Genomic DNA, 19,552 nt, shown 5'->3' on the forward strand with positions numbered 1-19,552 from the left:
CACACACACACTTTTAGTTAGATTCATTTATGGGGGAAAGTTTAATTATGTTTTGCTGATGTTGCAAAGAGCAGTTTGTCGCAGAACTGCTGCTGAGGTGTCAAGATGACAAGCGAGCATCCGGCAGTGACAGGATGCACCTGTTATGAAGATGGAAGACGATGTTCTTTTAAACTGTGTTAAAAGGTCATTGTGGTTTTGATTTGACGTATGTATATATCCTGTCTGTGACGTATGAAGGGGCGTCAGTAATTCAAACCCTGATGCTATAAAAATCTGTGTATGCTCTGATTAAGTCGAGGACTACTGGCTGTCTGCGTACAGAGTGTCTTCCCACGCGTGTATTCATTAAAATCATTGTTTGACCAAAGACCTACTGGACCAAGAGTGGTTTGTACTCTCCCTCCTCAATTTTGAATCTTAACATTTGGGGGCTTCGTCCGGTGGTTGAGGAGGGAGGATTGGAGGTGTAGACGGTGATGTATGGTCCATTGTGGTCAGACAGGTAGGCGTGACCCGGCAACCAAACTGAGGGGACAGGCGCCTTTAAAAAGAGGTAGGCACAGGCCTGTTGATTTTATCCGAAGTGTGCTGAATTGGATGATAAAATTAAATGTCTATTCAGTAAAAGTTGCCGGTAAATGTCTGCTTTGATTTTGATGAAAAATCTCATGAATTGAAGCAGTTAGAGTTCTGCTAAGAAGAAATGAAAGTAGTTAAGAGTCTGATAAGAAAAGTTTAAATACTGGGTTGAAGTCCCAAAGAAATTGAGTTGGAGTCTCAAGTAGTTTGGTAGGGAATTGGTTATTTTGTTGGTTAGAGTCCAAATTTGGTCATAAGAGTGGACCTGAGCGGTCAAATTGACCACTAGGTTGCATTTGCCTCAGTTATACACTTGTTTTGGGTGTTGATTGTTGTTTCAAAGTATTATAAATTACTCAAGAACGCCAGTTGGACTGGTAGGAAGCGCAGAGCCCGGAGGTTATGCTCCCTCCTTGTCGTGGACGCGCGACATTGACCTGTCGGCGAACAGGGTTAGTTCAGTTTGGCTTAACTGTGGGGTACAGGGCATCCTGGAATTAAGCTAGGAGTTAGAGTCTCCTTACCGTTTGGAACGGTACCTGCGCTTTTTTGGACAGGAGAAGTTGGACTTCGGGCGTGTAACTTTAACTTAACATTTCGAGGTAAGCCTTGGCTGTGAAACGCCAAAAATAGAGCTTCAGGCAAAGTTTGGGTTGGTTGACGCTTTTAAATTGTGTTAGGGATTTTAGAGATGAGGCCAGAAACAGTTAAAGTCTTGATACTGGTGAATTGGTCGCAAAAAACTCAGGGAGTTTATCCGCTGGGCGGTTATTTAAAATTTGTCGAAATTGTGTAGGCGCTAAAGCTGGCAGATCTGACAGTGGTTGTAAATATAAGACGTCGTTGTAATATAGAATAAGAAAATTTGGTGTGAGAGATCTCTGTGTGTCGAGTCAGTAATGCACTGACTGCCTGCTGCCATTTTTAGATGGAGAGTGTGTGTGCATGCAAACGAGGCAACTGATGCAGAGCGCATGAGAGGACTATGCTTTCGGTTTTGTGTGATTATTCAGCCCTATAACTATTGTTTGCAAATGTGGATAAATGTCTGCGATTAAAATGCTGGCTTAGTAAATAATAACATTGTAAATATATGTAGAGTAGAGTGAGTGCAAGGTGATGTGTGAACAGAGGAAGTCTGAGAGAGAAGTGTGTGCGTAGGCAAAATGCAGAGTGTGTGCGTGAAATAAGGGAGTATTGTTTTTACATCAAGGTTTAGTAGAACTAAAGTAGAACGTCACAAACAAACAAAAGAAGGTAAAATGAAGAGAGAAAATAATGTGGTTCCCTGACCGGGAGAGAAAATAACTGACAATTACATTAATGAATAGAAAACACACATACACAAAGTGCCATATGTGAAATTATTCTAGGAAGGAGTCAGAAGTGAGATAGTTTAATATAAGATGCAATGAAGGAAGCAGCTTATACTCCTTTAATTTCCAGAGCCAGTGTGTTCCCTCCCCTGCCCACTTGGGCCCCGTATCAGGCGAGTATGGAAGGCTGGATAGCCCATGACGGGTAAGATCCCACCTCAAAACCCTGGGACAACCTAAGGCAGGCACAGTCACGATTACTCGGCTTCAGTAAGAAGACGGGACCTGACGGGTAAGGCCGCTGGGCTGAGGCAGAGGGGGTAAGTGGCAAGTGGAGCCCTACCTTCTGGCTGAGGACAAGGAATGCTGCTATTTAAGGTAGGAAATCAGAATTTGGGTTAGTAAATTTGGGGAGGAGAAAATTGACTGTTTAAAGGCAAAATTATGAAGGAGTCTGACACACTGCAAAAGCACCATATGCAAATTCACGTACACAAACAGAAAATGCATTAACCTTATAAAGACAAGACAAGCTCATGGAGTTTAATGCAGAGATAGAGATTAAACCTGGCTAAGAACACAAACATATGCAATGAAGAACAGCTTGCTATTTTGTATGAATGATACAATGGTGTGAATGTTTAATAAAATGCATTTGAATTTGTAATTGAGGAATAGAAGAAGCCATATGATAAAGGGAGTTATGAAAACAAAAAAGTGATTAAAGTAGTATTAAAAAGAGTGTCTTAGGAATGCTCTCGTACTGAGTGATCAAAACCAGTGATAACTGTAGAAAGAAATAACATAATTTAATAAGTTGGGAATGTTTAAACATATGTTTCTGTTGTTACAGCTTTTTGAGAGATGGCTTAGTATGCACATTAGCTGTAGTGGTGAGTGGTGACGTAAGAGTTTCCTGTATGTGTGTGACTGAGGAAGTGACTTTCAGAAGAGGAAGCATGGCAGACGAGAAGTGCAGATTGGGGTAGGAAATTTTAGTTTAGTGATTATATGATGTCGTAAGGGGTCTTATGCTGAATTTAAGAGCATAAGGGGGTGATTTTTGTGTGCAAATTGAGTGGTTTTAATGAGACTTTCGGTGTATTGAGGAGGTGAAATTATGTGGTGGTAAAATACTTGTGTGTTTAAGGTTGTTGAGGTTGTTGTGGTAATGGGTTGATTCGGTCAGTTAGGTTTGGGTTGTTGGTGTTTTTGTTTTAATAGAGGGAGTTTTAGGAAACATGGACATGTCTAAAATTGGGCCCATTATTTTGTAACAGTGCACTTAAAGAAAACCTGTCAGGTGATTTTGTTTTGTTTTTATGAGCTAACAATCAGCTCTATTTTTCATTTCTGTTTTAAGCAGGCCTGCAACAGTGAATAACGGCGCTGAAAATTCTCGGGAAGAGCAAATATAAGGCGGCTTTCCAGATTACAATTGGCTGAGGAGAGCTACCTGTGGGGACTGATCAAGGTCGTAAGTCCCTGTAAAAAGGATTTTATGCGAGTCAATCCAGTCCAAAAGCATAAAGAAATATTTTCCTATGGAAAATAAAAAATGACTGAGCTCATTTTGCTGAGGGTGGAGTATCTGATCGTGCGGGAAGTTCCACTATCAGCAAATACATGGTGTGACTGAATGTGAGTGAGGATGAATTAATGTGGACAAACAATTTGCTTTTACCAGAGAAGATTTCTGTTTTGTTTTATTAAGTGGGGTTAGATTATGGGATTATAGTATATTGTTGGGAGAATGCCAAATGCTAAAGGGGAAATATTTTTTGATGTAACTCAGTTACCATTAATTGTAGAAACACATGACTGATAACTGTTCTGTTTTAAGTTTATTTTATGACATACATTGGATCATGAGTGGGGAAACTGAGCATTTTTAAGTTTTGTATAGTATCTTGACACATGAAATGTATCAAGATAAAGGGGGGTTTAGGGTTTATTAATTTAATTGTTTAATAATTTAGGATCATTTTAGGACCTTTTGGGTTTTTGATCATTTGGATATGGTAAAACTGAAACTGTTATTTTTAAGTTAAGGTTAAAGGATTAAAAGTGAACTTGTCACGGTTTGCGAGGCAAGCCGTGTGGAGTTGTAGAAAAGGACCCAAAAGGCGGCAGCTCTGGTGCAGGTGAATATTTATTTACAACGGTGGGCATAAAACAGCACTGGTGGAAAAACAAGAAACCGGAAACCTAAACTGGGTAAGCTAATAACACAAAGAGAGACGAGAGCTCATAAATAGACAGAGGGGCACAAGGGGGTAAGAGTCACAAAGGGAAAAAACACTTAGGGAACACCACAATAGGACACCTGAGAAAACCTGGCCTAAATAAGGAGCGAAAATACAAGGAACCAAGAATACTGGGCCAACATGGCCCAGGACCATGACAGAACTGAATCCTGTTTAGAAGATACAATGCCGGTTTTTCAAAGCTGTGAATAAATCTTAGAGGGAAAATTAGTGAGGGTTGAAGGAGTAGAACAGGTTTGATTTCTTTTTGATTTCTAGAAGTAGTGGTTATAATGTAGGCTTACACATACAGATATTACATAGGAGGTATTTTTAGGATAAAGGGGGAGCTTATAAATAGAAATGATTTTTATACATATTGCATTTTGTGCTTTTAAAGGAGTTGTGGCTCAAATTTGTCTCTGGAGGGTCACGAGCCTTTGGCTAGCGCTATGATTAGCCAATCTACTGTGAGGATAATATGAGTTCATGAAGGATTGCACACGCTTACAGACACAGAGTTAAGAAACACACATGACAGTATTGATTCCAGGCAAAAGGCCTTAAATTCATTTAGCTTTTAACTGAACTTAAAGAAGGACCAAAGAGGAAGGAAAGCATATATTTTGGTTAAGTCTGATAAACTAGAATTAGAAGGTATGGTTACATTAAAAGGAGCAAAATGAAATAAAAAGGCTATACCAAAACGGGTTATAACATAGGAAATGTGAGGTTAAAATGAAGTTAACACATAGGAGTTGTTTCAAGGCAGCATTTAGCTATGATGAAATGTATACAGGAGTAATTGCTTATATGCTTAAACTTAATTGATTAAAGTGGTTGTTTTCTTTTGGAGTAGAGGAACTTGCAGCAGCGACAATTTGTGCACAGGATGTTGATGATCAGATAAGGGAAAATAGAGCGAGCAACCGGACGTGAAAGCAGGGCTTAAAGAGTTCTAAAGGGATGAGTAACGTTGAAGAGTATACATAAATACAAGTCAATAAGTTAAGAAGATAATTAGGATCAGGCTTTTGATTAAAGAGTCCCAGATAGGATAAGTTAGGGAGGTGCAGGAAAAGGTGTTTTGTTTCTTTTGCAGAAGATCGATCTCGGCGACCACAGGAGGGGCGAGGATCCTGGAGATCTCGAGGTCCGAGACCACCAGAGAGGGTCTGCGTGAGGACACAATGTATTGTGACCTCTGGTGTTCCAGAGGTCAAGAGAGGGAGTGTGGAGCAGGGAAATTATTTTACTGCTATTGTTAAATAATTGTCATCAGTACCATTGCATTAATAATATAATCTGGAGTTTATATTGCATTCAGGGGTTGAACAGTGTGTGTCTTTCAGAAAGGCTAAAAGTCACAGGCTGACAGGAAACAGGCTTGCAGAGAGTTTGCAGAAGCAGGAAGTTATTTTGAGCAGCAGTATGATCATTGCTTTAACAATGTAACAGATAGCTTTAAGAAGGCCTTAAGATGCTTATGCACACAGTTATTATGTTTAGTAGAGGTTCTTGATTAAAACATTTATTTAGTAAAAGTCATATCCATAGTTTCAGTTCGATTATTACACATACGAGAGTGGTTTCTGTCTCTCTGTCTGGTGAGGGGTCAGGAGCTAGTCGCGAGGTGAAACAGGGTGCAATTGTGGTTAGCACACAGACGCAGACACACACACACTTTTAGTTAGATTCATTTATGGGGGAAAGTTTAATTATGTTTTGCTGATGTTGCAAAGAGCAGTTTGTCGCAGAACTGCTGCTGAGGTGTCAAGATGACAAGCGAGCATCCGGCAGTGACAGGATGCACCTGTTATGAAGATGGAAGACGATGTTCTTTTAAACTGTGTTAAAAGGTCATTGTGGTTTTGATTTGACGTATGTATATATCCTGTCTGTGACGTATGAAGGGGCGTCAGTAATTCAAACCCTGATGCTATAAAAATCTGTGTATGCTCTGATTAAGTCGAGGACTACTGGCTGTCTGCGTACAGAGTGTCTTCCCACGCGTGTATTCATTAAAATCATTGTTTGACCAAAGACCTACTGGACCAAGAGTGGTTTGTACTCTCCCTCCTCAATTTTGAATCTTAACAGATCACAGAGGAACACGATGGAATTTGGTGCTTTTGTCAAAATGTTCAGTGTCTACATTGTAACTGCAGTTGTTTTAGTTAAATTGTATGTTTTCTATTCCCCTGCTTCTCTATGATTTGTCTGTTTCTTTTGCTTCTTTTGTTTGTATCCTGTTGCATAGCTCTTCAACAACCTGGCAGATCACGATCAGAAAACATTTTCTTTTGATTGTCTAAACCTACGAAGAAGTTTAAGTAACTTCTGAATGTCACATGTAGAAGTATAATAAATAATGTGTCTTCCACCACAGAGGTGTAGAAATACGTTTTTAATTCTGTATATTTTGCAGATCTACAAAACTTCATTTTTTTGACTTAGCAGTGCAGAAATTGTTATTATGTCGAGTTATTTGTTCCATCACAATCAGATGAAGAGCTGCTGTTGTTTTTGGCTTACGTAAGTGACAGACTGACATGCGAACGCTGCCAAATACATCACCTTGTTGTCAGAGGTAAAAAATTAGCAACAATAAGTAAAATATTGAAGAAAAAAAAAGCAGATGTGAATTATATAACAAAAATAGTTTTATTAAATATACATGTGGACATGATATTTGTGTTTGGACACTAAGGCAATTTCACTGGCTGGTTTATTGATAACTGGAGACCATTTTGGGGTAAATTCAGCAGATTTGGCTCTACAATGTAATTGAAGATTTTTCGACTGCTTAAGAGTTAAACTGGTTTTTGATTTCCAAGAATAAGAGTTTGACCTCTGAGTTCTCCACTTCCTGGTATCAAGAGAAGACTTCCAAGCATTAGCAGGCTAGTAACCATGACAACTGAAGAGACCTGGGCCCTATTTCAGGAAGCCGGTTTAGAAAACTCAGAGTGAAAAACGATACTCAGGGTTGAGTAACCCCGAACTGTCCAACTCGGAATATTCGGTTTCAGAAAGGCTGATAACAATTAGTTCAGTCAACGCGGAGTTGCTTTAACCCCAAGTGAAGCGCGCGGACGAGGATACATAAAGCCCTGATAAGCGGAGCACAGATTAAGCGAGTCACCATGGAGACGGAGGGAAAGAAGGCGCGGTCAATGTATTTCACAGCGCTTGAGGCCGAAATTCTGATGGCAGCATATGCCGATAACATGCAAATTCCGCGGAAAAAAGTAACACAGCCACAGGTGCAAAAGAAAGGGAGCATGCATGGCAAAACATAGCCGACAGAGTCAATGCCTGAGTGTTAATATAAACATTGATCTAGGGATTTCCACCCATTTAACACGTTATTTTATCATATGTTATTTTATACATTTTATTTTGTGATGTGAGCGCAGGTGCAACCCAACAGGCCCCAACCGTGCCTGGCAGCAAGTAAAAATGAAATATAAAAATATAGTCCAAACAGGTAAGGTGTAATTGTATTATGAGCCATAGTGCTTGGTCTGTTTGTCCCATATAAATCAATTGCTGTTAGAGGCTACATTAATTTTCTTTCTGTAAGCACTTATTGAAATTATCTGAGCACATTACAAGTACATATTTGCTTACTCTGTATGCTCAAATGTGGCCCGTTATAGCCAACAGAAAAAAAGCGGAGGCCCGAAAAACAGGTGGGGGTCCTCCACCGCCACCACTCACACAGGCTGAGCAGTTGGCCCTCAGCCAAAACAGTGGGCGCCCTGTGGCCGAAGGCATCTCTGCGGGGACATCCTCTGAGTCAATAACCCCGCAAGACACAAGTGCCTACATAAGGGGTAACTTCAAAATAATACATGATGTGCATACATCCTTTCTCCACAGTCACCTTTGCAGTGCTACTCATTCATCTGATAAACTCTTTACCATAATGGATTATTTTGTAGTGAAGTTATTTTCCGACTGATTTTGCCTTCCCTCAGTCTTGGTTGTCTTTGAGAGCATAATGACAATGAAGTGTAAGGTGATTGGTATGTTTGTTAATTGCCATTTGGTCCCTTGTAAGTTATAAGTGACCTGTATAAACCTCATATTCTATCAGTTGATGGTGGTGGTGTACTGCATCTGGTGCAGCCTCCTGTTGAGCCAGACCAACATGCAGTTGTGAGTACTCTTAATACTCCACAGATTATATGAGTTTACAGTAGAACAGCAATGTTGTTTATTTCTTTACTACAGGAAAATAATGAAGAAACATTGACAGCTGTTACAGAGGAGGAAGCAACAGAGACACTTTATGAGGTTTACATCTTTTAATACTTTGTGTACAGGAAATACAGGCGACCAATAAAGCCAGTTGAACAAAAAAATCTGTTTATTCTTCTTTCAACATGTTGAGGTGATGGGTCAAAAGAAATGATTGTGACATATGGTGTCTCTGACTGCGCTTCCATCTTGTATGTCCGTGGGAGGGTCAGGATGTTCATGGTTTGGATCACTGCTGAGGTTTGGTTCAGAAGGACAGTGTTCTCCTCTAATTGTGGCAATGTTGTGAAGAATCACACATGCCACAATAATGTCACATGCCCTTTCTGGGGTGACCCTGAGTCTTTGCAGGCACTGGAACCGGGCCTTAAGCATTCCGATAGTCATTTCAATTCTGGCTCTTGTCCTGCAATTAGCCAGATTATATCGCTGCTGTGGGCCCGGTTCAGGGTCAGGGTAAGGGGTAAGCAAATAGGGTAAACATGGATACCCCCTATCACCAAGCAAGTAGCCAGTGAACTCTCCTAAGACAGAAGGGTACACTTCAGTTCAAATGTCCCTGAAGCAATTGGTCTTTATATATTTTAAAGTATTCTCAACTCACCATGTCCAAATTTTGTGCTCAGTGTACATTCACGGAATATTTGTGAGTCATGGACAGAGCCTGGCCACTTGGCTTCCACATTTGTGATAATGTTGGCAGCATCATATATGATCTTCACAGTGCAGAGAACACAAATTAGCATCCATTACTATAATGAAATAATTTGTTAGTTTGACATGCTACAGGGAACTATGTACCTGTACATTAATGCTGTGGAAAGACTTCCTGTTCACATAGTCTCCTTCATTTACTGAAGGAGCAATGATTGGAATGTGAGTGCCATCTGTACAGCCAATCACGCCTGGGAACCCTGAAAATAAATGTACAATTTAAGTAGTAGTCCAAGTATCACCACATCATAAATTAAGTTTTGGTCATCCTGATACCTGCAATTTTGTGGCATCCCTCTTTGATAAATCTTGTGGGTCTATGACCGGGGAACACCACAAACGAGTGCAGGAGACGTTTCAGTGCAACTGTAACATTCCTGACTGCCCGACAGACGGTAGCCTTGGAAACGTGCTCAGCGTCACCAATATTATACAGAAAGCTCCCGTTTGCAAGAAACCGAAGTGCAATACAAATAATATGTAATGAACTGAGAGCATGTCCGCGATGTGTCACATGCGTAATATATGGCCTGAGGATGTTATCCAAATAACTTAGAGATTGTGCTGAGAAACGGTAACGTTCGCACAGAAAATCATCAGGAAATGATAAAATGTCCAAACGCGCTCTGATCACTCTCTCCCGGCGGTGAGCTCTGCGGAGAATTTGGGCTTCACGATCTACTGGCTCTTCAAGGAAGTGGCACGCCATGTCCGACACTTCCTACTGTCAGGTTTCCGACAAAGGGGCGGAGACAGTCAGGGTTAGTTGTAGTAAACCTGCTAGGGGGCAGGTTAGCTTCACGGAGTGTGTCGTCATAGTGACTCACTGAGGCTTCATCTGAACTCGCTTTGTGAAACCGAAAACCCAGAGTTTTCGTTAACTCAGGGTATACTTACTCAGTTTTTCCACTAAACCGGCTTCCTGAAATAGGGCCCAGGTATAACATGGACAAAACACAGGTAAGAATGAAAGTGCCTTTTTAAAATATTAATAAAAATTATATGTACACACAAATTTTGACATATATGTACATATGTCAAAAGAAGGAAGAAGGAAAATGTTTCTTCAACAATAGTGCGAATGAATACTGTTGTATATTCTGTTTGCGATAGTTAAAGGAAAAAGAAAGAAAATGAAATACAAAGAATAAAAGTTAGAGTAGATTAACAATTCCAGAAACACTGCTGAAGTATATCTGATATAGTCTGCAGGAAGTTGGGCCAATGAAGCAAGTAAATCAGCAACTAAATGTTCTCATTGCACAACTGATGTTTTCAGTTTTGTTTCTTGAATCAGTTGTAAGACTTCAGACTCTAAAAGAGGAACTGAGCACACAGCTGCTTCTGCCTGCTGATGGACTGATAGAAGAGGAGTCTTCATCAAACATCTTTCTGATTTTCGAATTTTAGAAAAAAATAATGATTAGATGATGGAGGTCAGCTGTGTGGATCAGCCCTGACACCACACCCTGAACCAGCGGATGATCTGATATCCTCGTGTTGGTGTTGTTCCCAGACCATCATGAAAATGTTGTTTCAGGTTCAACATTGCAAGTGACCAATCACATTGTTGTGACGTTATTCTTTTGCGCGCCAAGCCATTCGTGCATTTATGAAATTCCAATGTTGCAAGGACAATATCAATTCTGCTTACTGTTTATTAAAGGGTTACGGTTAGGGTCAGGGTTAGGGTCAGGGTCAGTTGATCGGCGGACAGAGGCGGTTTCTCGCAGCTTAAGTACAGTTTTTTGTTTTACGCCAGTTTCTCCCGAAGTCGCAAAAGTATGACGTCACAACATTCTGATTGGTCACTTGCAATGTTGATCCTGGAACAACATTTAGTATGATGATCTGGGAACAACACCAACACGAGGATATCAGATCGTGCCTGAACCAGCTACTCCACCTCTCCCCTGCAGCTGAGACACAAAAGACACCCCAGTCAATACCCCCATCGTCCTACTTAGATCGAGGAGGCAGCCCTGTTCCCCAAGCCTTTGGAGCACCTTGAATTAAAAAGGCTGGAGAGTTCTGTGGTGCTGCCTCCCACCGAGCCGCCTGATTTCCCCGTCAAGCTGAGGAGAAACAGACAAGGGAACCACAACAGCATCAGGCGCTGTAACCAGAGGAGAAGGTAGAGACCCATCATCCCGTCCATCATCATGGGGAACGGGAGATCCTTTGCTAAAAAGTTGATGACTTGGTGTCCCTTACCCAGCATCAGGGGGCTTGAAGAGAGAGCAGCTTAATTATCCTGTGTGAGAAGTGGCTACCATAGTAACTCTGGACACATACATAAACATGGACAGTTTTTATCAACTTCAGGCTGACACAACAACGACAGCGGGAAGAATAGACAAGCGGGTCTGGCTGTGTTTATGAAGGATAGTACAACTCTGTACACCTAAATATCAAAGAGATTCTCTGTGATAAGGACATTGAGCTGCTAGCTATTAGCATGATGCAGCTGAATAGAAAAATAGCAACTACTTTTAATATGATCAATCAGTTTTGAACATCATCGGCCATGGCTCCTATTAGCAGTGACACTGTGTCGTTGGAAAGTGGCACAAAGTTCAAATGTTTGGCAGCCTCCTCTCTGCATGTTAACTCTTTAACTAATGGTAGACACAGCTGTTTGCCAGTTGTGTGTGACTTACCAGCTTTTGGGAGAATGGCTTTGGCTACAGCACAAAAGTAAAACGCTGACTTTTGCTGCCTCAGAAAAAAATTTGGTTTGTCTTTCAGCATCGTGTACTTGGTTATAAGATGTCGTCTGAGATGTGAAAGTTTCATGCATTCAATACTGACAAGATCACTGCATAATAATTTAATATATTTTTAATAATATACACTCAACAAAAATATAAACGCAACACCTTTGTTACTGCTCCCATTCCCCATGGGATGGACGTAGAGACCTAAAATTCATTCCAGATACACAATATAACCATCCCTCCCAAACAGTGGTCACAAATCAGTCCAAATGTGTGGTAGTGGGCACATCTGCCATATTGAGATAATCCATCCCACCTCACAGGTGTGCCACATCAGGATGCTGATCTGACATCATGAGTAGTGCACAGGTGTACCTCAGACTGCCCACAATAAAAGGCCACCCTGGAATGTTCAGTTTTGTTCAGTTTCTTGGATATTCGTGGGAACTGGTACACGCTGTCGTATACACCGGTCAAGCACATCCCAAACATGCTCAATGGGTGACATGTCCGGTGAGTATGCTGGCCATGCAAGAACTGGGACATTTTCAGCTTCCAAGAACTGTGTACAGATCCTTGCAACATGGGGCCGTGCATTATCTTGCTGGAACATGAGGTGATGTTCATGGATGTATGGCACAATAATGGGCCTCAGGATCTCATCACGGTATCTCTGTGCATTCAGAATGCCATCAATGAAATGCACCCGTGTTCTTCGTCCATAACAGATGCCTGCCCATACCATAACCCCACCACCACCATGGGCCACTCGATCCACAACATTGACATCAGCAAAGCGCTCACCCACACGACGCCACACACGCTGTCTGCCATCTGCCCTGAACAATGTGAACCGAGATTCATCCGTGAAGAGAACACCTCTCCAACGTGCCAGACGCCATCGAATGTGAGCATTTGCCCACACAAGTCTGTTGCGGCGACGAGCTGGAGTCAGGTCAAGACCCCGATGAGGACGACGGGCATGCAGTTGAGCGTCCCTGAGACGGTTTCTGACAGTTTGTGCAGAAATTGTTTGGTTGTGCACACCAATTGTTCCAGCAGCTGTCTGAGTGGCTGGTCTCCGACGATCTTGGAGGTGAACCTGCTGGATGTGGTGGTCCTGGGCTGGTGTGGTTACACGTGGTCTGCGGTTGTGAGGCCGGTTGGATGTGCTGCCATATTCTCTGAAACGCCTGTGGAGACGGCTTATGGTTGAAAGATGGACATTCAATGCACGGGCAACAGATCTGGTTGACATTCCTGCTGTCAGCATGCCAATTGCACGCTCCCTCAATGCTTGTGGCATCTGTGGCATTTTGCTGTGAGACAAAACTGCACATTCCAGGGTGGCCTTTTATTGTGGGCAGTATAAGGTACACCTGTGCACTACTCATGTCAGATCAGCATCTTGATGTGGCACACCTGTGAGGTGGGATGGATTATCTCAGCAAAGCAGAAGTGCTCACTATCACACATTTAGACTGATTTGTCAACAATGTTTGGGGGGGATGGTAATATTGTGTATCTGGAGTGACTTTTAGGTCTTTATGTCCATCCCATGTCAAATCGGAGCAGAAACAAAGGTGTTGCCGTTTATATTTTTGTTGAGTGTATTTCTCCATTCCTGCTGAACATCAGGCAACAAATATCTCAATAAATCACAGTAAAATGTAAAGCACATGTTTTCTCTGCTTCGTCTAACCTCTGCAGAGCCTCTGTCAAGAAAAACATATCTGTAAGCATAAAACAAATATACATTTCATAACACGTCACTGGACAAACCTCGGTCAGTTGATTTCCTCTGTGCAGTGCAGACGAACATCAGTCAGCAAGTCAAGGTGGTGAGATGGACTGGTGCCCTTTGTGACTCTGCTGGTTCTTCTGAGGAAACACCACCGTCTCTCCACACCATCACCATCTGTGAGCACAAACTGCTGCTCTGCCAGCATGTAGGAATCAGATATCACACACACAGGGGTGAAGAAACATCAGAGCTCAACTTTGGATACTTTAGATCTAAACAGATCAAAGCAGCTCTTAGCTTCAACAATCAGTGAGCAGACAAACAATGATACCAAACTGATTCTGTATGAATACAATATGGTATTTTCAATACAGCTGTCAAATTAATTTATTAAAACTAATACAGATATATGTATATTTTTTTGATAAATTAGTTTGCTAAATTATAAGAATATATATATATATTTTTTTTTTTTATTTAACAATTGCAACTGAAAGAAATTAAATATTGAACAAAAATATATTGTCACATTCTGAGCATGCTCAGCACGCTGACAAACTTGAAGTTGCTACAGATTTTAAGAAGTGATAATTATAGGGAAGAAACTTCTCTTTGATCCGTTTAATCAAACATTTGATGCCTCAGCTGTCTCAGTCCTATAGCGTTCTGCAACTACAACTAACCTGAGGCTTGGATTTGGCTGCAGGTGCCCCTGTTCATCCTTCTCAGCAGCACACATGTGGGTACCATTTAATCCCACATCTTCCTGAGCTTTGCTTCATCACAAGACCAAAGGTGGCATCCCGTGTCACAGTCTTATCATCATCCAGAAGAAACATTTGAAGAAACATCATAGAGAAGAAACATTTACGCGCCTCCTGGTTTTGTTTTCTGATCCTGCGAAAAGACTGAGGACAACAAAGCCCAGAGAACACGAGATACACAACATCCAACATTCAGACTCAACAGCCTCCATAAATGAAGAGCACCAGGTTGGTTCAGTTACAGTAGATATAAGCATACTTCACATTACTGGGTATGAATAATAATGAGGAGGCAAACTTTGAAGATGCAGAGCATGATGTCCCATCATCAGACTGTAAACAAACATCCACCAGGCTTCTTTGTTGGCAGAGGTGATGATTCTCCTATCAGGGATCAGTAGTGTGTATTAACCTTTGGTATAAGCAGCAGTCACTGAAATATTACTGTTTCAGATAAGAAATCTAGCACATAAAAGCCAGGGTGGGAGGGATCTCTGCAAACTGACTTACCTCTGCAAGTGTGAAGCTCAACAAAAATCTGACTCTCCAGTCACAGACAAACAAAACCTCCAGCTGGGAGATAGAAAACGCTGTCTGGGTCTTGCTGGATGTTGCTGGTCAGAGTCCCACATTAGCAGAGTGCTTCTTGGTCCCACTGACCCATGTGGACAGCAACTGTGGAGAACTGTTCTGGAAAACAGAGAAGAGAATTAAAATAACAAAAAGCCAAACAGGATTTCCACAAAGACTCTCTTGGAATCAGCAATCAAAAAAAATCACTGGTTCATATTTCAATTAAATATGAACAGGTTCCTTAAATGTACGCAGTTCAGATCTGATTTCATTTAATTTCCTTCACACAGCACATAGGTGTCAAACTCTGGCCCGCGGGCCAAATTTGGCCCGCAGCCTAATTACATTTGGCCCGCGGGCCAGAGTTTGACACCTATGCCTTAGACAAAGCAGGCAACTGCCCTCGAACCGCATCGTCCCGAAGCCATACCAAATTACTATTAGAGCTGGCCTACTGGTATTATACAGCTAATATATATATTGTTAAGTATTAAGCTCGGCTTGTTCCATATTCAGTTGTTCAGCAAAACGTGTCCATAAGAAAAGATTCATTCTTATATCTGGAGGAATAAATATGTTTCAATAAATATTAATGTTAGCCCGCGACTTTGTTCCAGTTTTGAATTTTGGCCCGCTGTGTATTTGAGTTTGACACCCCTGACACAGCACATTCGTCCAGGCTGACAGGTAAACATAGAATTAATCTCAGGTAACATGACTCATAGTAGAGATGCAGTAAGAAAGATTGCAGGCTCTAATATTATTACCACACAATCCAAGGACACACCAACAGCTCAAATTTCTAGAACTATTTAAACAAATGTCTTCTGAATATTCAATTCAGGTTCACAGTGGGAGGGGGGGGGGGGTGTCGTGGAATTTTTTAAATAAAGTCTGCAACACAGAAAGAGCTGTGATCAAGCTATTTATTACTGCGCCAACACACATCAAACATCACAGTTCAGTCATGTCAGCTCTGCCACAGAAGTGGTGCTCCTACTCCTTTATGCATTCCAAGGAAGAGGGAGGAACTTAAACTGATCGCACCACACTTCAACGGATCAATGGTTATGCTGTTTTGTGCCCTTGGCCTTATCAGCACCTGTAAAGGGAGTTGTTTTCTCAAACTGCTGACGCTGAAGTAAGTTCATCTAGTTTTAGAAACTTTCACTGAACAGTCTATAACAGTGTCACAACTAAGCATATGCATAAGCACTTAAATACTTTAAATGAGAATGACAGAACATTTCTATTAAAAAGGCTAGAGCCTGTCCCAGTAGTCATCGGTAGAGCACACCTGGACAGGTCACCAGTCTGTCAGAGGACTAACACAGAGACAGACATCAGAGTAACAAATCTATGTAAAATTAATGTAAGTTTGCTGCAGCTGTATGTATGAACATGTGTTTCTGTGCTCACAGTCCACCTCTCAGGAACCTGCAGTTCACTTTTAGTCAACTTTAAACAGACCTCACAACAGGCTGATGTGGCTGGATCAGTAGTCTGATTTGAGTACGATACCTTTGGCCAGGGATTACTCTGGTGCATCGCTTCACTGCAGTCTTACGTATTTTCCCCACACCTGAATAAAAAATACTGATATATACAAATAACAGCTTCAGCTGATGCAGCCTGACTCAATCCTAGATGTTCAGCACACAGAGACACAGAGGTGCCGTTTAAAGTTTAGTGTTAATCTGAGTCACTGATCATTTGCAGTATTACAGAGTCTGGCAGTCTTTGCATGATGTCCACGTCACTGTACGTTTCTAGCTGACTCTCAGGTGTGACAGGTGTGCCAGCAGGAAAGAGTAATAATAACCTGCATCCTGAGGTTTTTCATGCAGGATTAAAGGAGCCAGGCTTTGTTCACACAGCTAGGATTGTATTTTACACTGACCCTGGGTCAGTATAAGTATCATACAGTTTAAACGAAGCACTGAAACTTGCACATATTTATTATAGATGCACTGAAGCTAATCGAGATATTTGCTGTCAGTCTGTGGCTGCGATTAAACACTTTACTGGAAACTTTATTAACTAGTAACTTCATCAGTCATGACAGAAGCTAATATTTCTGTGCTAACATCGTTTAAACAGTAACAGCTTTACTCCAATATAAGCTAACGTTTACACCGTAACTTTAAGCTAGCACCATAAAGACGGTAAAACACGTAATAATATCTACAAATGCATCTTAAAGCTGTTATATTAGCACTCTGTGTATTACTAACATAACCACATTAACATTACTGACACTCGCTGACTTTTAATAGTCATTCTATAAATGCTGTCCGTTTAAATGGTCTTACCTGTAAACACTGCATACCCACCGGATTCCAGCCAGAGTGGATTCTGGAATCTTTCCACGCTCCTGTTGGTGATCCTCCATCTGGATGGATGAGAACAACCTTCTGAACAATCTAGCAGGAGATGGCCCATATCTATGGGACTGATTTGTGCTAATAACGCCCATTGTATGGACTGATAACAGCCGAAGCGGGTGAATAAAGTCACCCAGTAGCTAGCTGTGCCATTACCCAGCATACATCACTCCCTCCATAAATGCAATAAACTATACAAAAGTAATAGCCTATAATTAATATATCTGCTGTATCTGCTGTTTCTCAGGTAGTTGCTTACATTATATAATTTATTGTATTCAGTATACGTCACTACAATGTGATTTGGAAAATGTCTAAATATACCGACAACAGGCACTTCCGCGGCAGTCTCTTCAATCGGAGGACCCTTCACGTCAATTCCCGACGCGAGGGGGGTACCCTGCGCGTCCATCAGTGAAGCAGAGGGAGCCTGACCATGCGTCACACGTTTGACGAGTTGGGAGTGAGAACGTGTTGGTTTATTCACACTCTAGATCTTGTTTTAACATATGGCATAGAAACTGAACAATTAACAGTGTTTCCTGAAAACTCTCTCCTGTCTGATCATTTCCTGATAACATTTACATTTACAATAATTGATTACACAGCAGTGGAGAGTAGACTTTATCACAGTAGATGTCTTTCTGAAAGCGCTGTAACTAAGTTTAAGAATATAATCCACCCACTGTTATCATCTTTAATGCTCATAGAGCAGAGCAGCTATCTGAACGCTACCCCATCAGAGGTCGATTATCTTGTTAATAATTTTACCTCCTCACTACGTACAACTCGGGATACTGTAGTTCCGGTGAAAACTAGGGACTCAAATCAGAAGTACCTGACTCCGTGGTATAATTCTCACACACGTAGCCTAACTCGTAGATAACTCGTAAGCTGGAGAGGAAATGGCGTGTCACAAATTTAGAAGATCATCATTTAGCCTGGAGAAATAGTTTTTTGCTTTATTAGAAAGCCGTCCGCAAAGCCAGAACCTCTTACTATTCATCACTGATTGAAGAAAATAAGAACAACCCTAGGTTTCTCTTCAGCACTGTAGCCAGGCTGACAAAAAGTAAGAGTACTGTTGAGCCAATCATCCCTTTAACGTTAACTAGTAATGACTTCATGAACGTCTTCACAAATAAAATTTTAATTATTAGAGACAAAATTTCCAATATTCATCTCACAGATGTAACATTATCTACAGCTACTCTTAGTACCATTGATATTCATTTAGACTCTTTTTCTCCAGTTGATCTTTCTGAGTTAACTTCAATAATTACTTCCTCCAAACCATCAACGTGTATTTTAGACCCCATTCCTACAAAACTGCTCAAAGAAGTCCTGCCATTAATTAATGCTTCAATCTTAAATATGATTTACCTATCTCTAATAATCAGCTATGTACCACAGGCCTTCAAGCTGGCTGTAGTTAAACCTTTACTTAAAAAGCCATCTCTAGACCCAGCAGTCTTAGCTAATTATAGCCCAATCTCCAACCTTCCTTTCATATCAAAAATCCTTGAAAGAGTGGTTGTCAAACAGCTAACAGATCATTTATGTCCAGTTGAGAATGAATCTGTGCACTCATATATTAAATGAACTGAAATCAGTAGTGTGATCTCCAGTCTTGATATAAGGAATGAGAGAACTGACAGCTGTTATTTTAATCAGCCTGTCTCAGTTGTTTTAACTCTAAGTACCATAGAGTAATGTGGTAACACCTGGACTGACAAGTTTACTGTCAGCATTTTAATCGCTAGTTTAAAAGCTGTAGGTTGCAGCCATTGCTGTAACACTGTATAAATGTAACAGGCCTCAGTGCTGGTTCTAACAGTCTGAACTGCTTCCAGCTTTATTTGTGAAGAGCACAGCAGTTTACAAAACACGTAGCTGGCTCGTACAGCTGCGACGTAAAACTTTCATAAACTAAGATGACCTTAAAATAACGGGGCTATGTGTGGTGATGCTAGCGTTAGCCACGTTAGCACATTACCTTCAACAGGTGGTCAGACTGCGAAAACAGGCACTCAGTCAGAGGTTGAGCTCTCCGTTTCGCTGCAGGGTCCCTTCATTCTTCACATATCCGTGTCGAGCCTAGTGTAAATCCCGAGGCTGAACGGCCTTTGTACAAGCACACACGCTTCTTAGCAGGGCGAAGCTATGAGCTAGAAAAATCCAGGCAGACAGCCTGTGTCTATCCAACCAATCAGAGAGCTCCTTACATCCCACGGTGTGGCTAAATT

The 19,552-nt window shown here is 41.3% G+C and overlaps 1 long non-coding RNA gene across 8 annotated transcripts; it reads right to left on the reverse strand.

Moving 5' to 3' along the window:
• Positions 1-7,810: 7,810 nt before the first annotated feature.
• LOC106676550 (uncharacterized) lies at positions 7,811-19,545 on the reverse strand. 8 transcript variants are annotated; one of them, XR_013095227.1, is made up of 7 exons: positions 19,303-19,545; positions 16,444-17,314; positions 14,860-15,039; positions 14,269-14,761; positions 13,624-13,775; positions 9,212-9,324; positions 7,811-9,126 (listed from the first exon to the last, which is right to left on the reverse strand). It is a non-coding gene; the product is annotated as an uncharacterized LOC106676550 (long non-coding RNA). The 8 variants fall into 8 exon arrangements; XR_013095225.1 differs by having other exon boundaries at positions 7,811-8,934; positions 9,015-9,324; XR_003021949.2 differs by having other exon boundaries at positions 7,811-9,324; positions 14,269-14,733.
• Between the last annotated feature and the right edge of the window lie 7 nt (positions 19,546-19,552).

The sequence above is a fragment of the Maylandia zebra genome, linkage group LG22 (genome assembly GCF_041146795.1).
Source record: "Maylandia zebra isolate NMK-2024a linkage group LG22, Mzebra_GT3a, whole genome shotgun sequence".
Taxonomy (NCBI): Eukaryota; Metazoa; Chordata; class Actinopteri; order Cichliformes; family Cichlidae; genus Maylandia; species Maylandia zebra.